This window comes from Drosophila novamexicana, unplaced genomic scaffold (genome assembly GCF_003285875.2).
Source record: "Drosophila novamexicana strain 15010-1031.04,08,12 unplaced genomic scaffold, DnovRS2.1 tig00000932-arrow-arrow-pilon, whole genome shotgun sequence".
Taxonomy (NCBI): Eukaryota; Metazoa; Arthropoda; class Insecta; order Diptera; family Drosophilidae; genus Drosophila; species Drosophila novamexicana.
Genome location: NW_020824832.1, coordinates 1,853,168 through 1,866,625, shown reverse-complemented (window position 1 = coordinate 1,866,625; position 13,458 = coordinate 1,853,168). Strand labels below are relative to the sequence as shown.

Genomic DNA, 13,458 nt, shown 5'->3' with positions numbered 1-13,458 from the left:
ACAACGACGGCCGTCAGCTTCGCTGCTCTTCAACTTGACTTTGAAAAATGTTGCGAGAGTGGGAGTGTGAGTGTAAGAGAGAGAGAGCGCGCGCGCAAAAGTTTGCCAATTGTGCGTGCGTGTGAGCGTAGCTGCTGCTAGATTTTTGGCAACATTTTTTGTTGTGGGGCCCGGCCTCATTTTGTTGTTGTTGCGGTGCGTGCGCGATCTTGCGAATTTTTTTTTTATGCGTGCGTTGTTGCTGCTGCTCACGCACTTTTTTCTGTGCTTTATTTTTCGGCAGCGACGTCGAGAGTTCATTGGCTTTTGGTGCGTGCCTATGCCGGGCCTATGACTATGATTGTTGTTGTTGTTTCTGTTGCTGTTGTTGTTGCTGCTTTGTGCGTGTCGTTGATCTTTCGCGTAAAACTAGCAACAACAACAGCAACAAAGATTGGGCCGCGAGTTCAATGAACTTTTTTGCGTTTGGTTTATACATGCGTCGCGCTCTTGTTGTTGTTGTGTTGTTGTGTTGTTGTTGTTGTTGTTGTTTCTGCGTTTGCGCAAAACTATTTTTTGGCAATGTTGTCGTTGTTGCTTTTGTTGTTGTTGTTGTTGTTACACAAAGTTCAATAGACTCGCGAATTGTGTGCTTCTTTTTTATATGTATACATACATACATATGTACTATATATTGTATTAGACATGTAGCTGGGCCTACCGCGTTGTTTTAATAGCCAGGGCAAAAAAGTTGTGCTGCTTCTTCTACTGTTTTTTGGTTCTTTATTATTTGTTGTTGTTGTTGTTGTTGTTGACTGCGATAAGTTATTAAGAGCACAGGCCACAAAATTGGCGATAAATACCATTGTATTATCACAATTAATATTACTTGCGGCTGCTGAAAGGGCACATGTGTGTGTGTGTGTGTGTGTGTGTGTGTGTGTGTGGGCGGGGGGCTTGGGGGTTGGGCTGTGGGGCGTATTGCCAGTTACAAATGTATTGCAAATAAATTTCTGTTTTATTTTTAAGTCTTGTGAATCATTAGCCAACTGATAGCTACTTTTAGCTACATATTAGCTTTTTTTATTAGTTGTTTATTTCTATCATTTAAACATTTTCATGTTTATGTATTTTGCTAACAATATTTATAAATATACTTAAAGCTCACAAATTGACAAAAGTTATTTCATTTGACGAATTGCCAAATTAGTTGAAAGAAAACTTTAAAAAACTAAAGAATATGCTTAGTAATTTCTAATTTCTAATCTTTCTCATATAATTAATTTAATAATAACAAATTCGTATTTGTTTTTAGATTAGTTTAGAAAGTAATACAAACAACGAATACTTTGAAATGTCAATTTTAATTTCTCAACTGAATAACTTTATGTATTTCTATTCTTTCTTGAAACATTGCTTCTTGTTTGTTCTTCTCCTTGATATATTCTATATGTTTCTTCTTCTTCTTGATATGTATATGTCTTTATATTTTGCTTTTAGATACGTTTCTTCTTCTTTTTCTTGATATATTTTTTCTTCTTCCTGATCTATTTCTACATATTTCCCGGTATATTTCTTCCTCTTCTTGACATATCTCTATGTATGAAACTGTTTCTTCTGACTGACTGACTGGCTGACTGACTGATTGGTGATTGACGCACAGCCCAAATCGTAAGAGCTAGGAAGCTTCACTGTAGTTACCTTATGTGAAGAAGGTGCACGTTAAGACGGGGCTTCGGGAAATTCCACCCGCATGTATGGGAAAATCGCGAAAAACGTTTGTATGAAACGTTTGTGTTTACCATGCGATGGACCTCAAACTCAATTTTACAGTTCTTTGTTCAAATTCATTTGAGGGCTGTGGAAATGGAGGTCAAAGATTTGGTGGATGACGTTTTGCGCTTAAATTCATTTCCAAAGATCGCTATGAAAAATCATTTTAGATGTGCTTCACACTTTTCGCAGAATCCAACCTTTTTCTTTTGAGTTTTTCCCGATTTGCTTCAAACTTATTTTCAAAGCTCTACATAAGAATATAATGAATACGTGATTCAGCGATTTAGAAAATTCCACCCTAAACAGTGGTAAATTGGCGGAAAACGTTTGTGTGAAAGTTGTTTGTTTACCGTCCGATCTGTTTCAAAGCTTTTTGAGAAATTTCATTTTATACGTGCCACGGGAAATGTTTTCTAGACACATTTCTTTATATTTGTTGATATTTTTCTTCTTCTTGATATATTTCTTGATCTTTTCCTATAGGTCTGTATCTCACTTTTATTTATATACAAACATCATGAAAATCTATTAAAATTATAATTATATTATTATTACTATATTTTGATTTGTCTATAAATTAAAATGATATGCATATATATAAATTATTCAAATCATATTAAACCCGTCTATATATAATTTTAATGGATCTTGATCAAATTTGTAATCTTTTATCAAACTGTGGCATATGTGAACTTGATTCTATTTGTTTTTATAAATTGCAAATGATTTTAAGCAAATCTCTCGCTCTTATTATTCATCATAGACAGGTAAAGATAGATAAAATGAGATTTGCTGAGAATTGCGCATCCGGTTTAAGCCTCATCCTAATCAATTTTCGAATGGTCTTTCGTACGATCTCTTACCTCCACTGCACTCTCTTTCTAACTGCTTTTCTCTCTCTCTATCTTTCCCTCTTTTTCTATCATCTTTTAACACTATCCAAATCATGGTCTATATACAGGAACTAGCCATATAGTAGGTGTATAGAATCACGCATACAAAAGTTAGTTAATATACTTCACATAGTAGCTGAGCTAAGGAAGTTGGTTGATGCAGCTGATTAGATAATATATATATATATATATATATATATAATTCGTTCGATCAAAGACTTTTCGCATTTACTTTATCCTTTCTAGCGTTTTAGCTTAATTAAACATTTGTCAAACGGTCTGGAGGTGCGATGAGGGGATTTCTTTATTAGCCATGCAAAATTTATGCAGTTTTGTGTTAAGAAATAAATAAAATAAAAGGGGGCAAAACTTTCGAAACTTCTGGTCATGGGAAATTTGCAATGAGCGATGGATGAGTCGAGGTTTCTGGCCGGTGAAATTTTAAATGTCTAATTGCCGCAGCAGTTGTTGTTGTTGCTGCCCTTTTCTCTTTCTCTCTCTCTCTTTCTCTCTCTCTCTCTCTCTCTCTCTCTCTCTTTCTCCGACAGGCATATGAGACTTATATGCATATATAAGGTATCTAACTAGTTAGCCCCTTATATTTGATGTATTTTTTTAAACTTTTTTTTGGTTTAGTTTTGGCTTCTTGTCTAGCAAGAAAGTTGCTTGACTGTGGAACCGGATTTATGCGAAATTTTCGAGGGCTCCAAATGCCATAAAACAGGCAACGCAATTTTATGGCAAATTTTCTGCTATAATATAAAAAAATATGCTGTTAGGAGCGGCTGTCAACGTGTTGTTAAAGCTGTTTTCCCAAAGCGCCAAATAAAATAAAAGAAATAATAAATTAGCTTTTAATACATTTGTGTGTGTGTGTGTGTGTGCGTGTGTGTGTGCGTGTCATCAGTCGAAATGATTATGTAACCAAGCGTAATTAAAGCAACAACAACAACAACAACAATTGCAACAGCAACAGCAACAACAACAACAACAACAGCAAAAACAATGGCTAACTGAATTAACCTTGTTCTGGCCCAACGGAAAGTGCACACACACAGACGCGCGATATGAGCGCAGATACATTTGTATCTTTGTTTGTATCTTGTGAGTCCTTGGTTATAATTAATCCACAATTGCACACACAACAACACACACACACACACACACTTGCAGCAATGGCACGCAAGCGTCCAGTGTTTATTTTTTTTTTTGTGGGGCGTCAACTGTACCCGAAGCGATCAGATAAATTGCCATTGGCACCTGGACGGCAGCTCTAGAGCTCCATCCAAATGCTAATTGCCAATGGGTCAGACCTGGCTTGCATGTCAACATTGCTGCTGCTCGCTAGCTATTAGCTCAAAAGTCAGCCACAGTATGTGTCACGCAGCGGCAAGCGCCGCTCTCCGCGCTTCTCGACTGCCCATACGTAACACGCATACGCAACGTGTGCACACACACACACACACACACACACACACAATGGATGAACTTTTTCAATTTCTGCGCTTTGCGCACTTTAATTGCTTTAAAATTGTACTAAAATAATAGAGAGATGATTTCATTGTGTTGCATTTTGTGAGATGTGATTTAATATGCAGTTTGCAGTATGATGGCTTTGCTTAAAACTTGAAAGTTTTATTCCGTAAACCATTAAAAATGGTTAAGGAGGTTTTGTGCAAATGCATGTAATAGGCAAAAGGTAGCATCTCCGACCTTATAACTTACCTTATATATTCTTGATCAGCATCAATAGCTGAATTGTCTGTCCGATTGTCTGCCTTTCTGTCTGTATAAACGCAAAGATCTCCTATAAGAGCTTGAGACTTGAACTTTTGATCGTAGGTCCACCTAGTGCCTAGGCTGTAGTTTGTTTCCGACAAACGATAACTTGCCACGTTTTAAAGTAATCCTAATGTATTTCCGACAGGTATTTTCTTAAATAGTATAAACAGATAATGTATCTTTAATTTTATACCAACAACCCTCCCTCCTAGCGCTAGCTGCATTTGGTGTTGTTAGAAGAAGGCTTAGCGTATACCCAAGTCGAGCACTCGTATTTGTTTATTTCTGACTCATGCTTAATTGATTCAATCGAACATTAAAAGAGGCATAAGAAGAATTAAATATGGGCTGATTTCTAGTTGTTTTCAAAAACTCTTCCAACTGTCCTTAAATAGGAAAACACAAGTTTATCTAAGAACTGTCAAGATGTGGTCATTAAATGTGCTTAAAGCTGAGCTAAATGTCTTTATCCGCAAAGGAATACCAGGAGCACAATCTTAAAAGCTATTCTTGGAGCATTTAATTGCCAAATATGTTTCATATGCCAACTGTTTCAGCTTGCAATTGGTTTCAGTTTCCAAATGTTTCAGTTGCCAATTGCTTCAGTTAACAAATATTACCAATGCAGCCCTGGCACATATGTGTGCGTGTGTGCGTGTGTGTTGTGTGTACCTATAAATATTTATATATGTAGTTTTTTTGTTGTGTTCAGCTAATGCTATGCATTATTATTGTACAATATTTGTCGTTGTTGCTGTGTAAATTAGAAGGCGGCTGCCAGATAAAAGCAACAACAACTTCGACAGCAACAACAACAACATTTGAACAACGCAACTGAGAAATGCGCAATAATTGATGCACGCAAAATACAATTACGATTTAAGGCGCAAGCGAGAAGGCAAGCCGCATGAGCATGCGCTAGAACGAGAGAGCAGCTGTGTGAGTGTGTGTGTGTGTGTGTGTGTGTGTGTGTGTGTGTGTGTGTGTGAGTGTGTGTGTTGGTGTGTGGGTAATGAGTCGTATGTGAGTGGTTGGCTAGCAGAACAAGAGGGGGCTGGGGCTGGGGATGGGGCGAGAGGCGAGGGCTAGCTAGCTGCATGTAATTGCGTTATAGTTTGTAGTTTTTTGCAATGCAAACGATAACATGCACGCACACACACACAAGCGCACGCACACACACACACACAAACACACACACACACTCACTCACTCACACACACGCACGCACAGAGCGCCAGAAACGCCGTTTTAGGGCTACCATATTGCATATGCAACACATGCGCACGCTCTCACTGCGCTGCACTCTACTCTCTCCCTCTCTCTCTCTCTCCCCCTCCACCCGACCGCCTAACGCCTGTTCACTCTCTGGCATTGCATTTGCATTTAGTGCAGGTCTCTTTTTGCGGTCTCTTAAGCAGCCGGCGAACTTTCAAGCCGTTGCCTATGCACACACTTTTTTTGCCTTCGCTTGCTTATTAATCACTTCCTTCTTGCGTTTTGCACGCGCTTCGCGTCAGCCCGCCCAGTTCCCCCACTAGGGCGCCACCCATCCGCCCGCCCTGCCATCTCGTCCACCCACGACACCTTAATGAACCATCTAAAGCACCAAACGCAGCCCACACCATGCATTATGTGCATTTGTCAGCAAGCGACACGGACAAGCACACACACACACACACACACATACACGCACACACAACCTTGAGCTTTATGCAATTGAGTTTCGCCTAGGGGTTGAGGCTGTTTGTTTAGGGGCTTGTTTAAATATTAATATTTCATTTAGTTTGTTGTTGTTTAAGCTTGCTGCATTCTTCAGTATAACTATCGAAACTTATCGATGCAAATATAATTGATTAATTGGCGATGAGCAGAAAACAAACAATTCTCAATTAAATACGCGCTGTTCTATCTATTAATTTGGATATTTAATTGTAATTCTTTAGATTAACCGATAAGCTTTGATTAGCTATCAATAATCATCCTCTGCTGTGAATGGAGGCTTAAGCATGAATGATATGTGCATATCCATATATATAAGAAATAAATAAACTGTCGAACACCAATAGTTAGGGCTTAAGTCTGATTTATATGTATGTATATCGATAACTATCGGTAGCTATAAACAATTATTGATTAAAGCGCCCAAACTAAGAATTAAAGCACGAGCCTGAATGAAACTGACTTAAGAGAACGCTTGTATATCTTTTACTTAACATATTTCATTGAAATTGCTTAAATTTATCGATATCTAATTTGGCAAGTTATCGATATGCATTTTGGGCTTGAATTTACTGCTCTTTAAAAATTGCCAGCTTATATTTAAATCCACAAGGCCTGTCGAGCAAAACGTTTAAGGACAAGGCACAAAAGCGAATCGAGAAGAACGCCCAAATGAATGGGCAATATTTCACCTACAAATTTGCCCGCACTTATCGCAATATTCTGCATTCACATTGTCTTTATCAACATATTCAATCATTCAGCTTTTGTGCTGATCGACATTCATTCAACTGATGTGAGTTGTTCATCTGATTCATTCATGCCAACGCTTCCGCATTCACAGCAACAACAACAACAACAACAACAACAACAACAACAATTACGCACACTTGTTGCCAGTGTTGGCAATCGGCCTTTTATGCAACGCGAGTGCGCTTAACTACCTTATGCATTGCTTTTAATATTGCTTATTTATTTATTTACGGTTTTGTTGTTGTTGTTTTTTAATCGAAAAAGCGTGCTCAGCTGCGTGTGCGGGGAGGCGCCACCTTTCACAACGGCAACGGCACGCAGCTCGCACGCCAAATGATTAGCAGCAATTACGTATATGTATACGTATTAAAGATATATATGTATAGGCATGTATATATAAGAAATGCAGCTTTTTTTTTTACCACGAAACGTGCCTGGTGGGTGCTCTGTGATTGCAGACAGCCTCGTTGGGCACACTTCGATGCGACTGGAACGGTCGCCCATGCATTGGTCGATTGTCTAGACCCTTAGAACCAGGCAAAAATAAACGAAGTTAAAGTAAGCAAGTTAGCCAAGCTTAAAGCTACATGAAAAACGAGAAAGAGAGTATATCTTGGGCACGCTGAAGATTTAATACCCTTCCAGACATTTGCCTTGCGATATCTGAGAATAGTGAAGCACGTAAATGGCGACGTCTCCTTCTATGCGCTACACAATATATGTATGTACAAAATATATATACATAGTATATACCCTCTGCAAGGGCTTAAAAAGCTCAATTGTCATACAAAATTCAACTGAATTTAACTATTGTGATGTTTCTGTGCAAATGTAACAGGCAGCTGAAAGCATTTCAGACCGTATACAAAACTATTCTTTATCAACACATTTGGGTCGACTCAACCTTGCCTGTCTATATTTATGAACGCGATCTCGAAAACTACAAGATCTAGTGACTTATTCGAATATTATATCCAACTATGTCCAGAGTAAAACGAGTTAATCAATTTTCTTTCGATATCGTCCCCCATATTATCATAGCTCGAGGATTATAAGAGCTGAACACACCAAACTTGGTATGTAAACTCTTGCATGATTTGTACAGATTAAATATATGTAATTTTTTGGATACCTCTCGCCTATTTTATTCAAATTTGTGTAAGACTTATTTACATAGGTACAGCCTTGCACTTTGGTATGCAAACACTTTTGTATGCCCTGTTGAAGCACCGAAAATTTCATAAAGTTTGGACTATAAGAACCGAAGTTACGTGGGAATGCATTTCCCATGGTTGGAATGTGTGGCAAAGGGGTAGATGCAGCATAGACTTGTCGATGACCTGTTTCCCCTTTGTTTCGTTGTGCAGCCTAAAAGATCGCCGAATTTAGAGTTTTAGCGGTTTTTGGGCCTATTGCATTAGGCGACAACAAACAACAAATTTGCAACCTTTCAACTGCAACTGTAATATGAATAACTATTTGCGCTGTTGTTGTTGTTGTTCGTTGTCGAACGTCATTTGCCATTACTCGTAAATGTCACATATTTATGCTGATGATAACGGCGCTGTTTGCCGTTTCGAGCGTGCGAAACCGCCAAGCGCTGCCCGCCTCCCCATGCCGCCCCCTTTGAACGTTGCATGCAACAATTCGCTGTCAACAAACAAACGCAGCGAACTCTGGCAAAACTCTCTAAAAATGACTAAAACAAAATTGATTTGTCACGCTGCGCATAAATTGCACATGAGCAACTGTTGCTGCTGTTGTTGTTGCTGCTGTTGCTGCTGTTGTTGGTGCTGTTGCTGCTGTTATCTGTGCTGGAAGCTGCAGTCATTGCAGTCACTTTGCCATGCTTTTCAATCAATAGAAACAACCTTTTTTTCCCTTTTGTTTTTCTTCGGTTTTTCCTGCCTTTTCCAGCAGTTTGCTTGGCTTCTCTTTGGTTTTTCCTAAGCTTTCATTTGGCTTTTGCCATTTCATCAATTAGGCGTTAATTTTTGCCTGCCTGCAATTTAACGGTGCTAACGTTTTATTAATGAGCCAACGCATTTGGCGCCTGGGAACCAGCCAAAGATACAGACAGCAACTGTGCAACTGCCACAAAATGTGCCAATAAAATGCCATACAATTCAATGAAATAAATCAACTTTTGCAAATGTCTTTGCAAATCATAAATAAATACGCGTTATTTTTTTAAAGCTCAAAAAAAGTGTGCCCAAGGCCAAGGTCGGCGCCTGAAACGTTTGATTATGGAACGGATTGGCTTAGAGCGAGCGTTGCCTAAGCAGCTGGGCGTGGCAGAGCGCGACAAGAGGCGGCGGCAACAGCAATTGTTGTTGTTGTTGTTGTTGAGCGGAAGTGAACGACGTCTGCGCTTTGCTTTTGACAATGGGAAGTGAATGCAAAGATCACAAACAGCAGGCAAATGTGTGTGCTGTGTGTGTGTGAGTGTGTGTTGTGTGTGAATGTGTGTGTTTGTACTAGTGAGTGCCGTGTGTGTGTGCGTGTGTGTGTAGACAACAATTGCCTGGCTGGGAAGGTTTCAATTTAATTGTCTTTTTTTATTTTTTTTCATTTTGCGCAATTGCAAAAATTGCTTTAATTAGCTAAAATGTATGTGTGTGTGTGTGTGTTTGTGTGTCGCTGCGTTAATTGCAGCAGCCAAAAATTAGCCAGCACTGACACACACGCACACACACACACACACAAACTGTCAGCCGTCATGGCTGCTCAAGCGCTTTTTGATTGACAGCTGCCCCAACAGCTGACACGCCCCCTTGCCAAACATCTGCCCCCGCGACGCGTCTAATACCTCCCCCGCATTTGTATTGTACCACGCTTTGATTTGCGGTCTGCCCAACTTTTTTTTACCATTTTTATTATTTATTTTTTATTTAATGAGCAAGCGCAGTAATATGTTAGATAAATATTCTAATAATAAATAATATTATTGGTTATACTTTTGAGTCGTTTCATTACAATTAGCGAGAATCGTCATCAGCTGCATTAATGAATAATAATTATTCAAAAGCAGAAATGCAAGAACATTTTCCAGGTTTATTATTATTATTATTATTATTATTATTATTATTATTATTATTATTATTATTATTATTATTATTATAATTATTATTATTATTATTATTATTATTATTATTATTATTATTATTATTATTATTATTATTATTAGTATTATTAGTATTATTAGTATTATTATTAGTATTATTAGTATTATTATTATTATTATTATTATTATTATTATTATTATTATTGTTATTATTATTATCATTATTATTAGTATTATTATTATTATTATCATTATTATTAGTATTATTATTATTATTATCATTATTATCATTATTATTATTATTATTATTATTATTTTTTTTTTTTTTTTTTGTATCATTCAGATTCTACTTTTTTTAACGGGCAGAGCAAAATATTTAATAAATACTTTTTTATTATTTATTTTGAATTGTTGCTTACGCATTTAAATATGAAAATAATTTGACATCCTTCGAAAATCACATTTTTATTCGGCAGTCAGGTTAAACTACTTGTCAAAATCGCTTGTCAAAATTGACGTTTTGTATTTATTAATGCTGTTTTAACACCTTACAATACATATGAGAGCATAAAATAGCAACTAGTTTATAATAATATGGTTTATCGGGCAGTAAACGTATTAATAACATATTTAATGAGCTAAATTTATATAATAATTTATTGGCTAAAAAGTGACTTTAATTGTGGACTTACCTTAAACTAAAACACTCGCCAGTCGGGCGTTACCCGTCCAGCAATCCATAAGTTTCAATTTTCAATTGATTTGTTTTTTGTTGTTGTTTTTGTTGTTGTTTTTAGGCCGTCGTCGTTGGTTGTTGTTGTTGTTGTTGTTGTTGTTATTGCTGTTGCGTTTGCTGTTGACGTTGTTGTTGTTGTTGATGTTCTTGTGGTTAATTATGTCGCTTTTGGTTTCAATTTGTTTTTATTTAATGCTTGATTTGCCTCGATTTTGCTTGATTTTTTTATTTTTTTTTTTTTCACTTTTTGCACACCGAAAACTGTTGCGTAGCACGTTGTACAACACTGCTGTCCGAAAAATAACCGTTTTTGAATGGTTTTTGCTTTTGATTTTAGTTTTTGTTTTTGTGACTTTTGTTTTTTGTTCTCTTGTTTCGAGCTCGAAAGAATTGTTGCCCAAAGAAATTGTTCAAATTGTAACCATTTTTTATGCTGCTTCTTCTTGTTTGCTTTTCTATCGTGTATCTTAATGTGTTATCGATAAAAATGTAATTGGTCCAGTTGGTTGCAAATATTTCGTCAAGTTTGCTTTTGAGAGAGAGTGCCCGTGTGTGTGTGTGCGTGAAGTTGTGTGTGTGGGTGCGAGAGAGAATGTTTTGTTTTCAATATCCGGAGAGCGCTGCCAGAGTTGTAGCGTGTGATTCTTATTGCTGTTGTTGTTGTTGGTGTTATCGATAGGCGTTTTAATGAGTTGCTTATCGATTCGCCGAGATTTCGTAGTTGATTTTCTTTAAGTTTTACACGCTTTCTTCTTCGTTGAAATTTAGAATTTTGAAGAATATGCTGCAAGAAGATGATAGACAACACAATGGTTAAGTTGGTAAAAATGATTTTGCTTATATATGTAAAATAAAGAATTATATTCATAATAATAATATTATAAATCATTTCTCAACTATTTCTAAATATTCGTTACAACTCATATATTTAAAATTATCATTTTAATTAGACTCTGACTAAGTACTCCTAAAATAAACATTATTGTTTGCAATGCCAACAAAATCTGGTCACACTTTGTTCAAAAGCTCAGTTAACAGTTAACAGTCAGGAACTTTACGAAAACAAAAGCAAAGTTTCGAATAGTGCACAAAGAAAGAACAACAACAACAAAGCTCAAATGTAGGCTATGGCAAATGCCGCAGCTAGAAGGAAGCAGAGAGAAATGGGCGGGCGACGGGAAAGGGTGGCCGTTGGGCGGGTCTGAGTGGGTGGCGGCAAAAACTGCAGCCAACAATTTGACGTAAAACTTTCACTATTTTAATTACCTAGCGCAAATTTTGTTGTAGAACAACAACAACAAGAGCCAATGCCAAAGTCAGTTGTAGCTGTTGTTGTTGTTGTTGTCTGTCGCTGTCTCAAAAGTCTGGCAAATGTCTGCGGCTGCTTCAAGTGCCCTGCAATACAATTGCAGCCAGACACAGACACACACACACAAAAAGCACATGCATGAAAAGTTTTGCAGCATTGTTGGTGCTGCTGTTGTTGGTGCAACATGTGGCATGCTTAATTACGACGCTGAGAAGTCACAGCGACAATGTCAACTGTTGAATTATGAGCTCACACACACACATGCACACACACACACACACACATCATAGAGTGAAATGTTTAAATTTTGCCAACTTTTGTGCCGCGTGACGTCATCATCGTCTTTAACTTTAGTTGCTCCTCTTCTTCCTCGGCCCGCCACATATTTTAATCAGCCTTGCAGCATCTCGCATCAACTTTATCAACATCACGAGAGCAACAAGCATCAATTGAAAGTTGCGCTGGCATTGAAAAACTTTTACTTTGCCGCATAAGTAGGTTGCCCCAAAGTCAGTCTCTCTCTCTCGCACTCTCTCTCTCTCTCGCACTATCTCCCTCTCACATTCTAGCTCATGTTCTGTCTGTCTGTGGAACAGTTCAAGTTCATGGCAAACAAATTCCTTTAAGCTAAATTATGCATAACATTAAAATTATTCGCAGCAAAATTATTCAAAGAGGAAGTGAATAGCTGCATGAATAGATCGAATATAAATAAATAATATTCGCATTCGTATTTAAAGCAAATTTTTAAACCTGATTCTTGGATTTATTTACTTTTCATGCGTATAAATTATACGCTCGTAGCTTACATAGCCAGACAGCTTTACAATGTGGATTACAATGAGGTTTCACATTAAGTTCCATGCGGCTTTTCAATTGTGCTGAGATTGATTAATGCCAGCTTTTTAAACGTAAGTCGCAAATCATTCGGACTTTGCTTAAAATCAGATATAAGACAGAGCTTAAATGATATCAGCTTAAAGATAAACAGCAATTAAAACAAACTCAGTCACGAATACGACTTTAACGTGTTTTAGAAAAACTAAGTGAACACACGTCTTGAGGCAAAAATAATATTATCTATCATCAGCATTCATTTTAGAAAGTCTATGTTTTTTTTTTATCGAATGCTAATGTCAACTCAATGTGAACTTATGTTGACTGCCTGTTAATTTATGTTCATTCGTATAGTGCTATGTTAACACCATGTTGGAAATGTTGACTTACTGTAAAATTAATTTATGTTAATTTGGGAATATGTTATTGCAGTTATACAATTGAATGTGAACCTGATGTTGTAGTATATTAAACCAAGGACTTGATAACAGACTGATCTCAATGTAATGTTGATTTACTTTTATTTGGGAATATGCTTTTGTTTATTTACATTATTTAATGGAAAGCAAATGTTTGCTTAATCGAAGAAGATTAAGGAACTGATAACAGA

General features: G+C 37.0%; 1 protein-coding gene across 2 annotated transcripts in view; it reads right to left on the bottom strand.

Annotated features, from left to right (window-relative positions):
• The window catches only part of LOC115765214 (longitudinals lacking protein, isoforms A/B/D/L), a 127,863-nt gene extending 117,126 nt beyond the window's left edge, over positions 1 to 10,737 (bottom strand). For both annotated transcript variants that reach the window (XM_030708657.1, XM_030708658.1), the window contains exon 1: positions 10,659 to 10,737. The gene's annotated coding sequence lies outside the window, so the exon portion shown is untranslated. The remainder of the gene's footprint in view (positions 1 to 10,658) is intronic.
• Between the last annotated feature and the right edge of the window lie 2,721 nt (positions 10,738 to 13,458).